General features: G+C 32.3%; 1 pseudogene; it reads right to left on the reverse strand.

Annotated features, from left to right (window-relative positions):
* On the reverse strand, nucleotides 1-3,712 carry LOC146888355 (uncharacterized; annotated as a pseudogene).
* Nucleotides 3,713-21,613: the final 17,901 nt, after the last annotated feature.

Raw genomic sequence — 21,613 nt, forward strand, 5'->3', positions numbered from 1 at the left:
TTACTCATCACTATCATCATTGCTACCATCAAATTCATCATCAAGTCTATTTTGAGTTTCATCATCTTCAGAATCATACTCAAATTCACTTTGAGAAACAATTTCTTCTTCCTTTTCTTCCTCTTTTTCCTCTTCAATTTGCTTACTTTCTTTTGAATTATCAACAACTGCCATATCTACTTCATCTAGTTCCTCATACTTCTCTCCATCCACTAAATGAACAAGTAGCTCCTCATTTGTTGTGATATTAACATTAGTTGTTGATTCTTGGTAAGTAACTTCTAATGTATATCGATCATCAACTGTACATCTTGGTTTGGTTTTAATGACAACCTACCAATCAACCTTTTCTTTTATTTTTCCAGGATAAGGTACATAATATACTTGAATTGCATTTGTTGCAAATATGAAAGGATCAAAATTTGAATATCTTCTATGAAAATTAACCTCCACTATGCCATATTGGGGTTGAAATTTTATACCATGATTAATGGTATTATCAAACCACTCACAATTAAATACCACTAATTGGTTGGTTGGTTCTCTTGAGTATTCTACTTGCATAATTTATTTAACAATACCATAGAAGTATTATTCACCATCATCCTTTACACAAACTCCACAATTGATTATTTTTTTACCAATACTCCATTCTTCCGTGTGAAACTTGAAACCATTGACAAAGTATATGGGCCAAGTATGAACCTTTTTTTGAGGGCCCCATGCCAAGTGATGTAAATATTGATTTTGTACTAAGTTATTTCTATCATGAACCTATAAATAACAAACAATAGGTCATTAATTTTCAAAATTAATAAGATTAGTTAGGAGAAAATAGTAGAATACTTACATATGTTCGAAACAAAATGGAAATTCGGATGCAATTCTCTTATCAATATCAGTTCTATTTATATTTGGAATAGATGCTTCCAAATATTGCACAAAGTATTTTTAATTGTATACACTTTTATATGAATTACAAGCAATTATTAACAAAATAAATAAATGAGATATAATCTTAAACTACTTACTCAATATATGGCTGAACGTCTTCACAATTAAGCAAGACATGTAAATGCACAACAGCTAATTCTTTTTCATCCAAATAACGACTGTTACAAGTTCCTCCTGAACGACCAATATAATTGAAAACATATAAAGTTTTATGACTCCTTTCACTTTGACCTCCAAAATCATTTCGACTAACTTTAGTTCTCATTGATTGGACATGTGGCTCAAAATAATATGAACAGAAATGAGAAGTCTCCATGCTTAAGTATGTCTCACAAATAGATCCTTCGACATGGGATTTATTTTTAACCATTCGTTTCAACCTATTCAAGTACCTATCCAAAATCATATTGTTAACTACTAAACTAAAAAATAATAAATAATTTATTTTTACATTAAATGAAATAAACAATTACCTCTCAAATGGATACATCCATCGATATTGAACAGGACCTCCTACTCTTGCTTCATAAGGTAAATAAATAGGTAGATGCTCCATGGAATTGAAAAATCTAGGTGGAAAGATTCGTTCTAACTTATATGTTGTAATGATGATGTTCTTTTCCATTAATAACAAATCATCCACTCTCAAAATTGTAGAGCACATATCCTTAAAAAACTTACTTAATTCAGCTATAGGATTCCACACTTGATAAGGAAGTGCACGAAAAACAATAGGTAATAGTATCTCCATTAATACATGGCAATCATGAGTTTTCATCCCAAACAACTTCCTCTAGTCTAGGTTTACACATCTACACAAATTTGAGGCATACCTATCTGGAATTTTCAACTCACTAATCCACTTGTAAACAAAACTTTTTTGTTCGTTAGACAAAACAAACTTTGCTTTAGGCTTTAATACTTTTCCACTAGGCAGAATGTGTAGTTCTAGTTCCCTTCATTTACAATACTCCTTCAAGTCTATTCTTGCCTTAACATTATCTTTGGTCTTATTTTTTATATCCATGACTGTGTTAAAGACATTATCAAATACATTTTTCTCTATATGCATTACATCAAGATTATGTCTTACCAAATTGGTTTTCCAATAAGGCAACTCCCAAAAGATGCTCTGTTTCGTCCAGTTATGAGACTCACCATGTTCATCACATACACAAGGACTGGCTTCAGTGACTTTTGGAAAAATTCAAATTTGTTCCCATAATTCATTCCCAAACAAAAGGTGTAGAGGTTGAGACTTTTCAATTCGATTTTTATAAAATGCATCCTTATTTCTTCTAAATGAATGGTCCATAGGTAAAAATTGACAATGGAAATCAAACCAAGAAAATTTTCTACTGTTTTTCAATCTAAAAGCCTTTGATTGGTTCATACAATATGGACATGCTAATCTCCCTGATGTACTCCAACCCGACAACATTCCATATGCAGGAAAATCACTAATAGTCCACATTAAGGTAGCTTTCATGATAAAATTTTCTTTTTTCAAAATATCATATGTCAACACTCCAGTCCATAATTGTTTTAACTCATCAATAAATGGTTGCAAATACACATCTATTTTACCTTTCGGACTATGTGGCCCAGGGATGATCAATGTCAAAAACATAAAGGGAGTTGGCATGCATAACTTTGAAGGAAGATTATAAGGAGTGACAATTACTGGCCAACAAGAATAAGGTGGAGTCGAGTTATAGAAAGCTGAAAACCCATCAGAAGATAAAGCTAACCTCACATTTGTTGGTTCAGATGCAAATTCAGGATACATTTTATCAAAATGTTTCCAAGCTTCACCATCAGACGGATGACACAACACCCTAGGTTCTCTCCTATTTTCATAATGCCACCTCATATGTGGAGCAGAACTCATAGAGGCATATAATCTCTTAAGCCTAGGAATGAGAGGCAAATAATGCATTCTCTTAATAGGAACCTCTTTTTATTTACCCCTACCAACACCTTTCATTTGAAAACGTGGTTTATGACAAAATTTGCATTCTTTCAATTACATATCTTCAATAGTGTAAAATAACATACAACCATCAACACAACAATCAATTTTTTTTTTTGCAGTTAAACCAAGTTTTGAGACTATTTTGTTGACCTTGTAGAAATCTTTAGGAATAATATTATTTGTAGGATGGGTCTCTTTCATAAGAGCTAATGTTTGATCACATGATCTGTGAGACATGTTTCCCTCTAATTTAATTGTCAAGAATCTGAGAACAAAAGATAATTCAGTGTGATTATTACATCCAGGCCATAATGGATTTTTGGCTGCATCTAATAATTCATAAAATTTTTGGGCTTCTATATTTGGAGACTCATCCATATTTGGAGATTCATTTATTTCTTGATCATGATCCATTTCATACTCTAAACCAGCAACATCATAAACCATGCTCTTATATTTATTCAGGTGTCTCTCTTGGGAGCTAAATATAGTAGGACTAGTATCTACGCAAATAGTTGGGTCACTTTCTCCATGACATGTCCAATACCAATATTCAGGCATGAATCCTTTTTTGTAAAGATGAACTTTAACTTCTTCAAAATGGAAGAATTTCAAATTTTTGCACTTAGAACAAGGACATCTTATTTTCCCATTTGACACATTCGTTTCTTGACATGCATAAGACACAAAATCATCTACTCCTTGTAAAAATGCATCAGTATATCCCCTCCTATCAAGCATTAATCTATTATACATCCAACTTCGATTTTGAAGAATATTCATACATATAAAAGAGTGCATCATTCAACTATAATAAAGAAATTAAAAAAATGAGACTAGATTTATTAGAAAGAAAGGGAGAATGATACATAGAAAAACTCTTATCAACAAAATAAAACATATTAATAAATCAATTTGCCAATTTAGGAAACTTACCTCATCAAAGGTGTGGTTGTAAGTCCAAAAGTTTAGTTAGGAGCTCAATATTCTGAATAATGATTTCTTGTAAGTACAAATTGCTAAATCAATTTTGTGAATAACCTAAATCAAATAAAAAAAGGTACGTTGTACTGATTTTTCATAATTGTTACAGTGAAAAAGAAGACTTTTGATAAATCTTGAAAATCTGACATGGTAGAAAATGAAAGATTGTATTTGCCACATTAAGGGATTCACGATTCAAGTGAATTTTTCCAATCAAACATCCATGGATGCAAAAAAAAATATGTTCATTGTAAAAACACCTTTGTAAAGTATAATCAAGATTACCAAATATAATATTAAAAAGTTTCTAACTACTTACACTATCTTTTACTTCCTCAGATATTTAATGGACATAAATTGGCATAGACTATATATCAAACCAACTAAACAAAATACAAAATTAATTTATTTGTAGTGAAGCACATCACAAGCATGTTTTTTCAATGCTAAACTATCAATCATTTAATGTATAAAATTTATTTAACTAAAGGTCTCTCTCTCACTTTCTTGGTCACATGGATAATTGTGTAACTTGGCTTTTCACTAAAATTTCCTAAGGGCTACTCGTATTTTTGTTATCTAATTCAACCTATTCATTTTCTTGTTTATTTGTTTGTTCTGTTGGGTAACTTGTTTGTTACAATTCATTCAACCTTGAGTTGAGTTGAGTCTCTAATAAAAGATTTCATTAATAGGTTGATACGTGTGATTAGTGCAACCAGCTTGTTCACTCCATGGTTGAATTCATTTAGGATTATGGGTTGAAGATTATATGCTAAGAATCCTTTTGGTATCCCCTTAAAATTGAAGTTAAAATTTCAAGACAAAATTTTATATACCTTTTCAAATAAGCTTATCCTCTAAACCCTTTAAATCTCACTTTTAAGGATATGCCTACCTAATCTTAAGTAAAGTCAAAACTAGGAAAGCAAAGTTTCAGGTTTAAGATTGGTTTGAGAACATGCTTTTGTTCATTAGGTGAAGGGAAGAAAACATCATCAAATATGTTAATCGACATAACCTCAATGTAAATTTCTATTTATTAAAAAAAATTTAACAGTTATAAATAGGAAAATTAGTCTAACTAGCCTGGGTAGCCCGTATACACACATGCATCAGATGAGATCCATGTGCTTGTGTCTATCTTGGCTACTTAGCATGTATACGTGATAGAAATTCTTGTTCAACTATTCTGATACAAATTATTTTCCACTATAGAGATGTATTCAACCTCTTTGGATGCCTGTTGGAACCTACAACTATGAGCATCTTAAAGTGATGAAGGATTATCTTGTTCCTTTTTAAGATTATTGAATATGGTGTGAGTTGACTAAGAAAGCTAAGTGAAATCCCCACTACATATTAAGATAGATAGCTATCTAGATTTGAAGGTTCCTTTCACAAAGCTCAAGAGAAGAAGATGATGGATTGATTCAAAACAAAAAGGAAATGGAAAGCACATAAACCATAGAAAACCAAGAACAATTAAAGGAAGAAGAAAACATAAAATGGAATTGTAAAAATGTGAGAAGCACGCCACTACAAGGCTAGGCTAGAAGCCATGGCAACCTTGAAGATGAGTGGATGTGTGCCGCCACTTGCTATGCAAGATAAAGCTTAAAAGTATTCACTCCCTAGGGAGGAAACTCTCACAAATGGTTGAGACACAAGAGTGTTTTTACTTCAAAATGTTCAACCCTTTTACATGTCTAGGAGCACCCCTTATATAGAAGAGTTTAGGGGCCTCTAAGCAAATAAAAGATACCTAAGGATGTCTCTACAAAAACCTAACCCTAGCTTCTAGAAACTAGGTTAAATAAGGTTACAAAAATGAGAGACAAAAGAGCTAACTATGGTGTGTGCAAGGCTAATTTCGTTTTAGCACAAAACGAGACAAAGAATGTGTCTCATATGTCTCCAAAAAGAGGCCAAAGTGTGCTAAAAACAAAGGAGACCAAAGGTACATAGGTACACTTGCTTCATGCCTTTTACTTTATGCTTTATGCCTTTGCTTTACTCTCTCCTCCACATCATTTATGCTCCCCAATCACCATGTACCACCTAGCATTGCTTTCTTACTCCTAATTAACCTACAAAGCAAATAAACATAGATTAGCATGTTGGCTTAAGTCAAGTCAACTATAGTCAACAAGTCAAACCTAGTCAAAGGTCAACAAGTCAACTAAAGTTGATTCAACTAAGTCAACTTTGGGAATCAAAAATAACAAACACAAATGAAAGGGATGAAGGATTAGTGAACTTCTTTTCTAAACATGCTTAGTCTTCTTAAGCATGTGCCTCCATCCTTGGTTGGGGTCAATCCTTCATCATCCTCCCCTCCTTGGAGAGAATTTGACCACAAATTCTTTAAGCCTTTGTAGATGAAGCTTGACTTGATTGGGGAGGATTTGTGCCTCCCTTTTTTGAGCTTTTGTTCCATCCTTTCTAAGGATATTACCCTTAGCTTTGGTTAGGCCATCTTTATTTTCTAGAGTACTATTCCTCTCTTCCTTGTGCTTTGGGCCTTCCTTTTTGGCTTGAGAAGAGAAGGAAGGGTTATGCACATCTTGCTTTGGAAGAATTTTTTTTTACGCAAGTAACACCTTAGTGAAAGCTTGCCCCTTTTCTTTTTCTTCTTTATCTTTTCTTATTATATTTCTATCCTTATTAACTTCTTGAGGTGATAGAGGTTGTAAAGTGGTCTTTTTCCCATTTATGAAGAAAATGTATTGGTTGGTATGACCATCATGTAAAGTTTGTTTATCAAATTGCCATGGCCTACCTAGTAAGATATGTGTGACTTCCATGGGAACAATATCACATAACACCTCCTCTTTGTAGCTTCCTGTAGAGAAGTTAATTAGGACTTGTTTATTGACATCAATTTCTCCCTCTTTACTTATCCAAGCAAGCTTGTAGGGCTTAGCATGAGGAATGGTCTCTAAGCTAAGCTTTTCCACCAACCTTGTGCTAGCTACATTGGTACTACTTCCTCCATCAATAATGAGAGAGCAAACCCATTTGTTAATTTTGCATCTAGATTGAAAAATGTTTTCTCTTTGAGTTGGCTCAACCTCACTTTGATCTTGACCTATCATGCGCCTTAATAACATAGGGTCTTTCTCAAAAATTTTAGTTTTACTAGAGGAAGAAGATTCTTTTGAAAGAGAATGGGGAGATGAGTGTTCACTTTCAACATCATTACTCTTCTTTAAGATCATGGTCCTTTTGGTTGGGCAATTTAAAGCAATGTGATTAAACCCAGACATTTAAAACATTTAATGGAACTTGATCTTTGAGAAGTGGAATGGTGAATGTGATCACTTGGTGACTTACTTTTACTTGGTGGTTCTTGATGAGAGTTAGAAGGTAACTTATCATGTTTCTTTTTATCCTTTCCCTTCCATGAGTGACTAAAGTAGTGGTTGGGTGAGTAACTCTTCTTTGTCCTTCTTTTTCTTTTCAATTGAATTTCAATCCCAAGGGCAAGTGTGAAAACATTTTCAAGAGTGGAGTACTCATACAACTCTACTTGGTCTTGTATGTCTCTCCTAAGACCACTCACAAATCTTTTTATTTTCTCTTTGTTAGTTTCTTTTGTTTCAACCCTACGCATTTGAGACTCTAATTCTTTAAATTACTCACTCACACTCATAGAACCTTGTTGAAGCCTTTGGAGCTTCAAAAGAAGTTCCTTCCTATATGAGGGAGGAACAAATCTAGCGCGCATAAGAGTTTTAATGTCTATCCAAGAAGCCGCGGGTGGCCCTTGGTCATAATTCTTACAAACTTTATGCCACTAAGTATTGGCATACTCCAAAAATCCCAAAACTACTAAATCAACTTGTGTTTGATCCTTTACATGATTTTCATTAAAAATTTGCTCAACTTTAGCTTCCCAATCAAGGAAGATTTTGGGATCACTTCCACCATAGAACTTAGGAATCTTTGGAGTTTGCTTCTCTTGTGATGGGTTGCACCTAGAATGCCCTCTTTTCCTAACCTCTCTTTCTTGCTCCCTAGCTTCAAGCCTTTGAATGTGCTCTTGGATTCTTAGGTCACTTTGCTCCTTGTCTTTTCTCAATTGTTCAAAGGCCTCCTTCGTAGACAATTCCAAATCCTGAAGCAATCTCATCAATGTATTGTTTTTGTTTGGAGTAGGTGCATTTGATGAACTTGCCATGATTCCTACAACAAAACACTCAAAGCCAAAACAAAATAAATGAATTAGGGGTTAGACAACATGAAAACCAAAACCAATTCCAACCCAAAATGTAACTCAAATGTTTAGATCACTCTCCCAAAGTAATAAGGCAAGGCTACACTCAAAGCTCTTCCAAGGAGTGAAGAAAACACTTTGTTCAAAAATCCTTTTCTTGCATACAAGTGGCTCGGTTCAAACACTCAAGAATTTCAAGAAGACAAACATACTATGACAAAACCAAGAGTACCTAAAGACAAGCAAGAAAAGCATAAAAACAAGAAATGCTAAACTCTAAAGAAGAAAAGTTTAAAACAAACTTTTAACAAGACTAAAACAAGAAAAGCACATTATAAGAATGACATGGAAAATACTTGAACATGCATTCCCTAGTCCTAAATCATGCATACACCAAGAAAGATCATAACCAAGTCAAAGAATGGAACTAATTTGCCAATATCACCCATTTCTCAAGCATGAAAACTAGTAGCATAACACTTAGTGACAAACACACTTTGAGTTCACCAATGAGCAAGTTTGCTCTCAGTTTTTTGACAAATTTTGGGATAATTTTTTTTTTCTTTTCACAACTAGCTTCATAAAATCGTGAGAAAGAGTTTTAGGTGGCTTGGACACTTAGTCCCTCAAGTTTTAGGCCAAAATCAATTTCATGAAGCATACATCAAGCAACACATAAAGTGAAAGCAAGATTCAAATATTTGGAAAAACAAGAATAAGAAAACTTCAAGTTAACATATGACATATGACTCAAGCAAAAGTTTGACACATTTAAAGACTCAACATGACATACACAAAGACACAAACATGTAGCTATCATGCATTTAAACTCATGGATTTGCGGCTCAAAGACTAAGCATGCAAAGACATGTTATCCAACCACATTTAGGAGCTTAAAGAGGTGCAAAAACCGTAGCCAAACTGCCACAACAAAACTTGAAAACGTTGATTCACGTATTCTTGGCAGATCTGACCTTTGTTCACTAATTTGATCATAACTTTCTCCACAGAACTCCAAATGCGTTGGTTCTTTTTTTTCTGGAAACTAGACTCATAGAGCTTTCTTTTGACACCAAAAATGTGGACCGCTGAGCTGGTGCAGTTTAATATTTTAAAATTGTCACGTTTTCTGCCAACACTCTTTTTATGTGTCAAGGAAGTGGATTTGAACCATACCAAGATAGCTACAAGACAAGGTTACCACATCAAAAACACCATATTCAAGATAACCTAGGCTCTAGATACCAAATGATGAAGGATTATCTTGTTCCTTTTTAAGATTATTGAATATGGTGTGAGTTGATTAAGAAAGCTAAGTGAAATCCTCACTGGACATTAAGATAGCAAGCTATCTAGATGTGAAGGTTCCTTTCACAAAGCTCAAGAGAAGAAGATGATGGATTGATTCAAAACAAAAAGGAAATGGAAAACACATAAATCATAGAAAACCGAGAACAATTAAAGGAAGAAGAAAACATAAAATGGAAAGGAAAGGAATGGTAAAAATATGAGAAGCACGCCACTACAAGGCTAGGCTAGAAGCCATGACAACCTTGAAGATGAGTGGATGTGTGCCGCCACTTGCTATGCAAGATAAGGCTTAAAAGTATTCACTCCCTAGGGAGGAAACTCTCACAAATGGTTGAGACACAAGAGTGTTTTTACTTCAAAATGTTCAACCCTTTTACATGTCTAGTAGCACCCCTTATATAGAAGAGTTTAGGGGCCTCTAAGAAAATAAAAGATACCTAAGGATGTCTCCACAAAAACCTAACCCTAGCTTCTAGAAACTAGGTCAAATAAGGTTACAAAAATGAGAGACAAAAGAGCTAACTATGGTGTGTGCAAGGCTAATTTCGTTTTAGCACAAAACGAGACAAAGAATGTGTCTCATATGTCTCCAAAAAGTGGCCAAATTGTGCTAAAAACAAAGGAGACCAAAGGTACATAGGTACACTTGCTTCATGCCTTTTACTTTATGCTTTATGCCTTTGCTTTACTCTCTCCTCCACATCATTTATGCTCCCCAATCACCATGCACCACCTAGCATTGCTTTCTTACTCCTAATTAACCTACAAAGCAAATAAACTTAGATTAACATGTTGGCTTAAGTCAAGTCAACTATAGTCAACAAGTCAAACCTAGTCAAAGGTCAACAAGTCAACTAAAGTTGATTCAACTAAGTTAACTTTGGGAATCAAAAATAACAAACACAAATGAAAGGGATGAAGGATTAGTGAACTTCCTTTCTAAACATGCTTAGTCTTCTTAAGCATGTGCCTCCATCCTTGGTTGGGGTCAATCCTTCATCATAAAGCTTTATGTTGCTTGTATTTTTGGAGCCATCTTTAAAGTTTGTTGCTACTTTCTCCCATTTGCAACATCAATATATGTAAAAATCACATACTGTTGAACAAAAAAAGCAAAATACATGGGTTGGATAAGACATTAGCCAACTAAGTTATTTTGTTCTCAAATAATAAATTTTCAAAAGATAATTATTTTCATTTTGCTCACTTATTAGCTTCTAGTTGGGAAGGTCCCTATGCTCTATGAGAAGACACATTCAACAATTAAGATGTAATAAAAATTTTATTATAAGTTTATTTATTATAGTTACAAAAAAAAAATCCTTTTAGTCCTTGTACCAGTCCATGTGCTTTATTTCGCTAATCATCATTGCCTTTTCAAAATCAGAATCCTTATAAAATATGCACACACACAGCATTTTGAAGGTACACATGATGCATATACCTAACATAGGATAAATTCTTCACACTTTAATGAGCTATAAGAGAAAACAATTAAAATTAAGATTAATGAGTATTCACAAAAACTATTCATTTGTTAGAAAGTTTGTCCATAACAGATGTTGAGGAGTAGAGTAAAAAACAAGCTAAAATACTCTTTTAAGTAAATCAACTTTGTAAGTACAAGTAAGCTAACTTACTTTAACATTTTGATCCATTAACTCCATGACCAATAAGTAAGCGACCTTTCCTATTGCAAGAAACTTAGTAATAAATTCATAAACATACAATAAAATTAAGCAAAAATAGGTATAAAGCTACCAAACCATCATTAAGTTATTACCGTTCTTTACACCAATGAGAGCATTTTAACTTAGTAATTAACTTCTATATGTTTGTTGATAGATTTTGATCGATTTTTTTAACTATAATAGTCTCTAGTAAGGTTCCTAAGGTGGCTTCATTAGTATACAACATATGATACTAATTTTTCTTCTAAACCATAATTTATAACAAAATTTAGAAAATTTTCACGTGACCAAACCACATGTTTTGGTGTCACTTTCTATATAGTTAAATAAGATTTAGGTTCAGCCAAAGTTTACAGAACATGACACAACATATGCAAACCATGTGACTTTTAGTTTTGAGATTTCAATACCATGTTTAGAGATACTTGCTTTGAAAGCCTTAGTCCTAGCACATGAAACCTATTTCTGGCACACAATAAGACCACACTCATTTTAGTAATAACCCTAAATTTGAGCCTGGCTCGTGCTACAATTAACCTAATTCAAACAAATTGACCCTAAATTCAAATAAATTAACCAAAACAAGACAAAACCCTAAATTATATTCATGAGAGAATAAACCAAATTTGCCAAACAAGAATTGCACTTGAGTATTGATGCAGACGAAGACGAAGACGCACCTGAAGGCACAATGAAAACCGAGAGATGTCGAGGAACGTCGTTGACAACGATGCACAGAGGAGATGTTGAGATGTTGTTAAGAGGCACAAGAATATAGTGTTGAGATAAGGAGATGCAAGCGCTCGCAAACGAAGCAGAGGAAGGACGAAACCACGTTTATTCAAGAACCAAACGAGGAGACAAACACATAAAGGCAGATGAAAGAGGCAAAACACAAAAGAACATTGTTTATTTTTAATTTTAATGTAACTTAGAATGTTTTTTTTCAACTTATACATTATTAAAATAACCGCACTGTCTTTAAATCAAGAACTAAATTTTTTGATTATTGGTTACCGCTAATATAAATAAATTATATGTTAATTTAATAACTAAAATTAGTTATTATTTTGGTGATTCAATAAGGAGAATTCTATATTTTTTAAAACTAATTTTCATAATTTAACTATTTTATTAACAAAATAATATAATATAAAAGCTTCAAACCTTATAATCAGGTTTTATAAAGAAATTAAGATTTTTTTAAGTTTATACACTTCTAAAAATAGTCTAGTGTGTCTAAATAATAAATAATATTTATTATTATTAATTACAAAAAATATAAATAAATTAAAGACTAATTTAATGACTAAAACTAGTTACTAATTTAGTGACTATTAATAATGACTAAATTAGTGACCTATTTGAATAACTAAAAATTTTTTGTCACTAAATCAGTTGTTAAGTATTGGAAAAAATAATTGGTCACCAATTTAGTTATTAATAGTGACTATATTTGTTAGTCATTAAATTCGGTCACCATTTATTAATATTAGTGACTAATTTAATTACTGATTTTTTGTTACTTATAATTCAGTCACCAAAATAGTCATTAATTAACATAAATATGTTTGGTCACTAATTTAGTCATCGACAATAACTAATATTTTTTATCACTAAAATTTGGTCACTATCTATTAATTTTTTAAGAATTGTTACTATTTTAGTTATTGATTTTTTGTGACTAAGAATCGTGTCATTAAATTGGTCACTAATTTGAAAAAATAAAATTGGTCACTAATTAAGTAATTAATAGTGACTAATAATTTTAGTCACTAAAATTGGTCACCATTTACCCTTTTTCTTGTAGTATATATATATATATATATATATATATATATATATATATATATATATATATATATATATATATATATATATATATAACAAAATATAATGAGGATTCCCTTTTTTATGTCCATATTTCATAATGTCAATTCTACCTTTTACAATATAATTATATATTAAATTTTTTTCAATTAATGGTTATTTTTACCCATTTTCTATAAAATTGTTTATCTTTTTTTTATTCATTAATAATTAATTTCTCTGTCACCCTTCCTTCCCCAAACCATTAGAATTAAGAAAGGAAAAACAACATTTGATCTAGTCATGAGTGTGCACCCTCATCACTTTATCAAAACGTTTTCTGTTCTTAAAACTTTTGGTTTCACTGACAAACTCGATTAGACTTGAAAATTTACGCCTGCGAGGCATGACAAACCCACAACCTCAGGTCATCCTAAGGACGAACTGCTCTGATACCATTAATGTAACATCCCATTTGAATAATAACATAATTAAATGAAATCTTACACCGGATAATATAAAGAGCCAAGTTACGGAGTATATAGTCACTCCTTACAGTTATTCAAGGTACTTAAAAGGAAATACTAAAGCTCACTACAATGCCTATAACCCAAAAGGAGTAAGAGATAGCCAATATTTGAAATAAAGCCTTAGGGGAAATACAATACACGGGCCTTCACCCTAAGGAAAAGCCCAATGAGACATGAAGACTAGCACGGGTAGGCTGTGCAGCGGAACCATCCTTTCTCTGTTGACCTCGAGTACCTCTCGCATCTACTCCCATCAATAAATTGATGATCATCGCAACGGTAGAAGAACAACATACAAGGCAATCAAACAAGCAGAAGGGTAAGCTAGAGCCAAAAAGATTTTATCATGCAATCAGATATACTTTAACAGTCCAATATACATACATCATCCAAGCATGTTATGACCTCTCAATCAATATACTAGGACTCGACTCGACTCATCCGGATACATATAATCTGGTCGAATTCAGCGGATGCTCGCACTTGTGGTGGATACCTCTGCTCACCCCCAAGCTATGTGTTACAAGTGTTACAATGAATCAATTCCCTCACACACAAGGTTAACCCTTAATAAATTTCAGGTCTCCTGCTACTCTCACCACAGGAGTTAGTCTGCTCTAAGTGAGACTAACTGACTCCTTAGAGTGTCAGGATGCAATCCTTACCTTGAATCCTTACCAAATTATATAGATGGGGCACCACCATGGACACCCACTAACAGGGGCCATGGAATTACGTCCCGACCACTGAAGCAGGACCTTGAAATCCCACCTAGAGATTTCAAGGAATTACGCACTGACCACAAACCAATCATGTTCAATCAATCAAGTAATGTTTACCATACACAATATCTCATGCCAACCTTTACAACCCATTCTCATTCATAACCAAATGTTGAATCCATACCAACTCATCCTTCCCAAACAGTGAATATATATTTGTATTTCATATCAATACCATGTCTCCTTGATACCAACCATCTCATTTAAATCACATGCCAAGTTCATACCAAACCCATCATCCACAATCCATGAATCACATCACTCATGCATAATCATTTATCACATGTTTTTAATATAACAATTAGATTCAAGCCAGTAATAACCATTCAAGATCAGAGAAACAACCAAACTACAATGATCTTGCGATAAAAACTGCTCTCACTACAGAGCTCTGATTCAAGATCGAACCAGTCAAAGTCAAAATCTATGTGTTAAGGATCAATTGTTAAAATATCAGCTCGATCCAATGGTTAACGAAGTAGTAAATTTCATTTTACGAAAAGTGTGCAGTGTAGAAAAAGAGTAGCGTCACACCAATCAAACATATTTTCACACCATACATTTTTATTCGACCAACAACCTCATTCAAGCATCACAACCATACAACAGACCAAAAATCGGCAAAATAAATTTAAAAACATAAACCCTAGCTTCCCTTACCTAGAAAGGGGTTAGCAGAGGACTTCGACACCCGAACTGTGACGAACAGTAGCTCAAGCAATAGCTTCGAGGGCTGGAAAACAGTGGAACGAGCTTAAAACGAGTTCATTAAGACAACCCTAGTTGGAACTACGAAGAATGAATAGAATGGAGCAAGAGCATGAGGTTGAAGTTGACTTACAAAGAGTAGAGAACTAGTATGAGTTCACTTGATGAGAAATAATGACTGAACCCTAGCAGAGCTTCACAGCTGCTCAAAGGGGAAGTAAGGGAGAACTATTTTTCTGAAATGATACGAATGAGTGGGTTAGGGCAGGTCTTGGGTCATTTAGCTCCCTATAGGCCAACCCTTAGGCCCATTAGACCTTGGGGCAGCCCTTAAAGATTGAGGCTGAAATAAGAGGGTTTTACAAACTCGAAGTCTCTTAGTTAGAGTATTCGAACTTAATCCCTTTGGTGCATTCATGGTCAAGAATTAATTTATTCTATAGATTCTTGATATATGTTAATTTGGTCTACCAAATTCATAAATACTCTATTTCTTATCAGACAATTATAATAATCAATGTTTAGATATCTTATACTTTCCTGATTCGTATCTTAAACTTTAATTAATTTATTTTAATTGTTAATCATCTAACTTTTTAATCCACTTAATTATGTCCTGACATCTGCATAAATTCGAAAGCTAAGTGAGTGGATTCATACATATAAATGTGTTACATATTTGACTAATTTTGATACAGTGAAGGAAACAGATGCAACAAATCTTATAAAAATGGGTGTGTTAGTTTAAATATTTTCTTCCAACTTACATGTGAGTTTGATGTTAATATTTTGTCTCTTGGAACGGATTGAATAGTTTATAAATTTAATTAAAATAGGACAAATCTTCCCTTAATTACAAATCAAATCACTTTCTCATATTTTTTTAGACATAGTAAGAAATTTGATAAAAGTCACACCAACAATATAATACTTGAATATTTGATCATTATATTTGAAATTATTCTTATTAGACGAATATACTTTGCGAGGACTCTATAAACACAGTTGAACTTCAACTTCTAATACTCGCCTTTCTCTTCTAAGATACTTGTCTTTCTAACATTGGGTAGGATTGTGCCTGCAAAAGACACTCCAACACTCAAGTTAGTTAAGTGCGTCAACAAACAATTAATGCAGTGATTAATGAAAAACGTAATTATTGTCCTCATCTCACGTGTTATTTATATTATTATATTTTGTAGATTTTTACATGAGTGGCTTGGAGCCAGAAGCCCAATTACCTAAGAGATTCACTTTACTCGTGGGATCCAATTACTTGTAGGCCTAATGACTTGGTAGGCCTAATTACATGTGGGTCATATTACTTGGTATATGGTTACCTTAGTCGAATAAGAGAGAATTAAATATGTGTCGGCCCAGTGGGCTGACATGTACTCGTTTAAAGGGGATTATTGTCCAGTCCAAGGATAATGTGGCAATATAAAGTATAAGAACGATTACTTTATGTATAAAATGAAAATGTTTTAAAAAGTAGTTAAAGCATAAAATTGATATTATCGAACAAATTTTAACTATAGATAATGTCTTGAATTCGTCAATAAATCAAAAATTTTGTTGGACAAAATTTGTTGGTAAAATACTTGTCGATAAACTGACACAAATAAGAGTATTCGAATGTCCAACTTTTGGAATGTTGACCATAACAAGATGTTTGCCGAGCTACCTTGGTTAATGAGTAACTTTCTCACTCTCCAATTGGCAATGGTGATCGCTATCATGATTGAATCATCTTGTGCTAGATCACTTGTACAAAAGTCTTCGTATGTGAACGTAATGGGTGGTAGATAGCGCTACCTCCTCAAGTGAATTCGTTCAATATGGTGTTTATCACTCCTTGGATTTCTCTGAGGTCTTATCGAGGTGTTCTTTGTTTCGGGGTAGGTTTCGAAGTGGCCTGCTCTTGTTGAGGCTCATTGCCTCATCCTCGGTATCCTCTCTAAAAGCCATCCTGAGGTCTTCTTCTGCCTCCCCGATAATCTTCTTTACCTCAGCCTTGACTCTCTTGGCCTGACACATCCTATACAAAGCAGCTTAGGCCCCTAACTTTGATAAGCTCCTCAATGAAGTCCTTTACTTTGGAGCACTCTTTTGTAGTATGAACCAAGTGTTAGCACAAATGACTTTGATGCATAGAGATTTGATGGAGATGTGAATTATTGATGAAGATTTGATGAAGATATGAATAATTGATGAAGGTTGATTGATTTGATCAAGTTTGAAGTGGACATTCAACTGGATTACATGCAAAGTTCTTAAGTTGGAGTCTTGTGTCTGGTTCCAATTTGTCAATTTGTTAAAATTGTTTTTAATAAGTTAAATGACGTGCGGTTATAGTTTTACAAGTAACATATTTGATCGTCTAAAATATTATTCAACAAGTTGATTTCACTTAAGATAAGTGAACTCAACATATTGAACATAAATTTCAACCTTTTAATATGTCAGGTTGCAGACCATAAAGCCTAAATTTTTAGAGAGAATGAAGGTATATTCATTTTTAGTGCGAAATCAGTTTGATATTTTTGGAAAATCTCATTCTCTTTGAACTTCTCGGTGCTGGATTTGTGTTTAATAATCTTTGAAGGTTTGGAGTTGTGATTGCTCTTGGTTTGAGCTTGGAAGAGAGATTCTTGGTTGGCTTGTTAGAGCCATCATTGAGGTTTGATCTCCCTTAAGCTTTTGTGGTATTTTTGTGTTGTGTGAGGTTCTTGTAGGATTCATGAGCCATAGTGTGTTGTTTTATATTTTTAAAAGTATAATCTTGTGAGGATTTTGTAAAAAAATTAAAAAATTTGAATATAATTTTTTTAAAAGGGCCAGTTCAACCCCCTTTCTTAGCTAAACACTTCATTTACTTCTTACACCAAGTGTTTGTGGTAGTGGAACCTCTTGTTTGGATCAACAAACTAGGGAGAGCAGTAAGTCTTCAAATGTCGCATTATTTCCAAGTTAAAGACCTCATGCATTATTTTTTCCTTACTAATGTAAAGAGGAGTGTAATTGTCGTATCTTACTTCTCGTAATTTCTTATTGAGTGCTCTATTGTTGCCTCCAGTCGTGGTGGGTGGCTTCATTATTCTTCTTTTGGCCCCTCCATTCTCCTTTATGGTTATATACCTCAACGCCCTTTGTTTGAGCTCATCCATGTTTTCTGGTGGGTCGATGTGTATTGTGTCTAGGAATTTCCTTGGCTTTAGGCCACCAGGACATAGTGCATGGCTATTGCGGGATGGAGGTTGAGAATGTTCGGATATGCTTATACAAAGCTGGCCATGTATTGCCTTAGTGACTCATTATCTCCTTCTAAAACATTGTGTAATGAAGTCGAGCTTGCAACCATTGGTTTGCACTCCGTGAACCTAGTCGAGAACCTCATGCAAAAAGTGTCAAAAGAATCAATGGAGTTTCTTGATAAAGAATAATGGCACTCTAGGGTAGGACCCACGAAGGTCGTTGGGAAAGCAATCAAATTAGTGAAAAATATATGAACCATATGTGGCGAACTCCAATGTCGTTAGTGAAAAAATCAAATTGGATATTTTTAAAAAACTAAATACTAGATTGGAAAGACCAATAACTAGTTTTTTTATTTTTGAAAATTTAAAAAAATTTGAAAACCAAATTTGAAATTAAACATTTATTTTAATATAATGTCAATAATATATATATATATATATATATATATATATATATATATATATATATATATATATATATATATATATATATATATATATATAACAAATAACAAATAATATTTACTAGTTTATTTACTTTGTTTGAACCTTTGTTTTTATTTTTATGGGTTAACTCATTCAATTTGTTAGTTTTGATGTGCTAAATTGGGCTAGTTTGTTTAGGGTTGACAAAAATACTTGTAATCGCAACAAATTGAAATTCGCAGTGGATAGTTGGTACTAACAAATATTTATTATCCACGAGTAGAGGATATTTTAATATCGTTTATAAACGAGTCGAATGTGAGTATCATACTATCCGTACCCGTGGATATCTATTACCTGTAAAAAAATTAAAATTAAAATTTAATTCATGTTATATTTTATATTTTTTATACTTTTATTTAGATATTATTTAAAAAATTTATAAAATATTTTTTCTTTATAAAACAAGTATCTGATAAGTAATGGAATGGGTAACATGTTGATTTTTTTTCTTTTAATCAATAATGAATAGACACTATCCATGTTCAACCTTACCCGTTATCATCCCTACATCAATGCATCCACAATGTTGAGAAATTTCAATGAACAAAGTTAGATTTGTTTCAATAGCCTTATTATTAATACAAAGTGTCTAAGGGAATCTAATCCATTGAATGACTTTTAAGTCGATGGCTTTTTTTTATTTATTTATAGTTCATCATTTTAGTAGGTTGAGGTTGGCTTACCCTTAAGTTAAAATAACTTGTGTTACATAAATTTTACTCATAAATTAATTAAAGTGTTATACAATAAAGACAAATGAGTAGATAAACAATAGTTGCTAGAGGTTTTTGACATGTAAATATAAAATGACAAGATATTTTATCATCTTCTAATGCCAAATACTATTTTAACTTTGATATGGAATGAAAAAAAAAAAAAAACTTCTATGAAAAAATCCAAATAAAGTTGGGTGGTGGTGTAAAAGGAGAAAAAGTTGAGACTATTTGTCCTTTCACTAAAATTGAACAGAAGCAAACGCAGCACAGCAATAGGATGAGAGAAAAAGATACGCCTTACTATTGTCTGGACAGGAAAAATAACCCTAAATTCCTCTGAACTATGATAATGACTTCATCCTTTTTAAAACTTAAATTTCATAATAGGCAAGTTGGAACAAATCACACCAAAGCAAATATAATTTAAATGGCTTGGTTCTTCAAATCGTTTTATATTCCATTAAAGAAAAGCATGCATTTCAATATAAAATTAAGGTTGGATCTTGTGTTTTGTTCTCATTATCTATTGACTTTGTTAAGTAAATTGGAGAATTTAGTGGATATTTAGAGGGACCTTCCTTTTTTAACATGTAGATTTTTCTTTTTTCATAAAACTAACATCTGGAACTTTCATCTTCATATTCGAATTTACTTTAATGTTTATATAGAATTGAAATGAGACAATTTTTTAGTATAAGACCGTGCTATTCTTTATCGACTTTTGTTTAAACCGACTAAGATCATTATCAATAATACAACTTTCTCTTAAAATATTTATGTTTAATAGTCTGTTTTCTTTATTATACATTTTTTTTTAAATTTCATCTCACTATTTTGAATATATTTTTTTTTATTTTTTTCTCAAAAATTGAGTCAATACAAGTTTTTCATTAAAATTTATCATAACACGTGATATTCGTTCCTCTTCCCATATATAGTTGTCAGAGTCAAATTTAGGCGAAAATACGCATTTTTTCACTTATATACTGTATTATTATTATAATAACATCATTATTATTATTTTTAACTTAATAGAAGAAACTTGTACATATTTCTGAAATAGAAACATATATAACTAAATTATAAATATAGAAAATGGTAAGATGAAATTGAAAATTATAATGATTTGTAAAAGAAAATATATAGTTCCAACTTTCAAGTTCAAATAATATTTTTAATTATTACGAAAAATGTGTATTTAAATTATGTTTAATCTCAATTTTTATAAAATTATTTTGTTTGAATAAGTTTTCAATTAATAAATAAAATTTATTGAGATAATATCGTTAAAATTAGTCATCGTAAAACTATTATGTTTTTGATCAAATTCTAAATTAAAAACTAAAGTTTATTGAGATCATAATTTTATTCTTAAAAAAAAAATTTAAATAATTGAAGAAAAACTCATCTGATTCGACTTCTAAGTATTGAAACAAGTATTAAACTAAATATTTACGAAGATTATACAGGATAAAATTGAATTTGATACTTTTAGTTAATGAATTATGAGAAAAAGAAAATAAATGGAAAATCTAAAATTTTAATGATAAAGATGACGTGGCATTACACGAGCCTTGAAAATTCTGCTTGTTCTTTTTATGCAAAGGTTATTTCTTGCCTCACACATTTGGCAGGCTAAGCAAAGTCTGTACCAAATGGATGAGAGCCCTTCCTTTTTGTGAAAAGCAAAACTCTCACAAACAAGAAAAGAGAAAGAAGAGAAAAAGAATGCTATTTTGTTTTGGCATCTGCATTATTGCCCTCTCCCACTGACAACTTTTGTTCAATGATAAATGCGTGCTTCGGATTTTTAATATTCTCGATGGTCCAATCCAACCTCAAAACTTGTCGTGACTCCCCCACTTGTACCTAAAACTTCAGAGAAAAACAAAAGCAATAATATATTATATATTTATGTATATACTAGCTGTATTGCATTACGAGCGGTTTCACACACGTCACAATTACTTTCACCTTGTTTTGGGGAGAAACAAACGGATCAATAAATAAACATTAATTTAATAAAATATCTTATTAGGGTTTGGGTGTAGCAGAAAGGAAGATATAAAATTGTTTAAATGCATGTCAAGTTTATTAAATTAATAGTGAATTCACCATTTTCATTTATTTTTATTTTATTGTTGAATAGGCATATAGGACTATTCTTTTTAAGAATAGTGATGATAAT

This window comes from Vigna unguiculata, chromosome 2 (genome assembly GCF_037176805.1).
Source record: "Vigna unguiculata cultivar grain cowpea cultivar isolate G323 ecotype 2 chromosome 2, ASM3717680v1, whole genome shotgun sequence".
Lineage (NCBI taxonomy): Eukaryota > Viridiplantae > Streptophyta > Magnoliopsida > Fabales > Fabaceae > Vigna > Vigna unguiculata.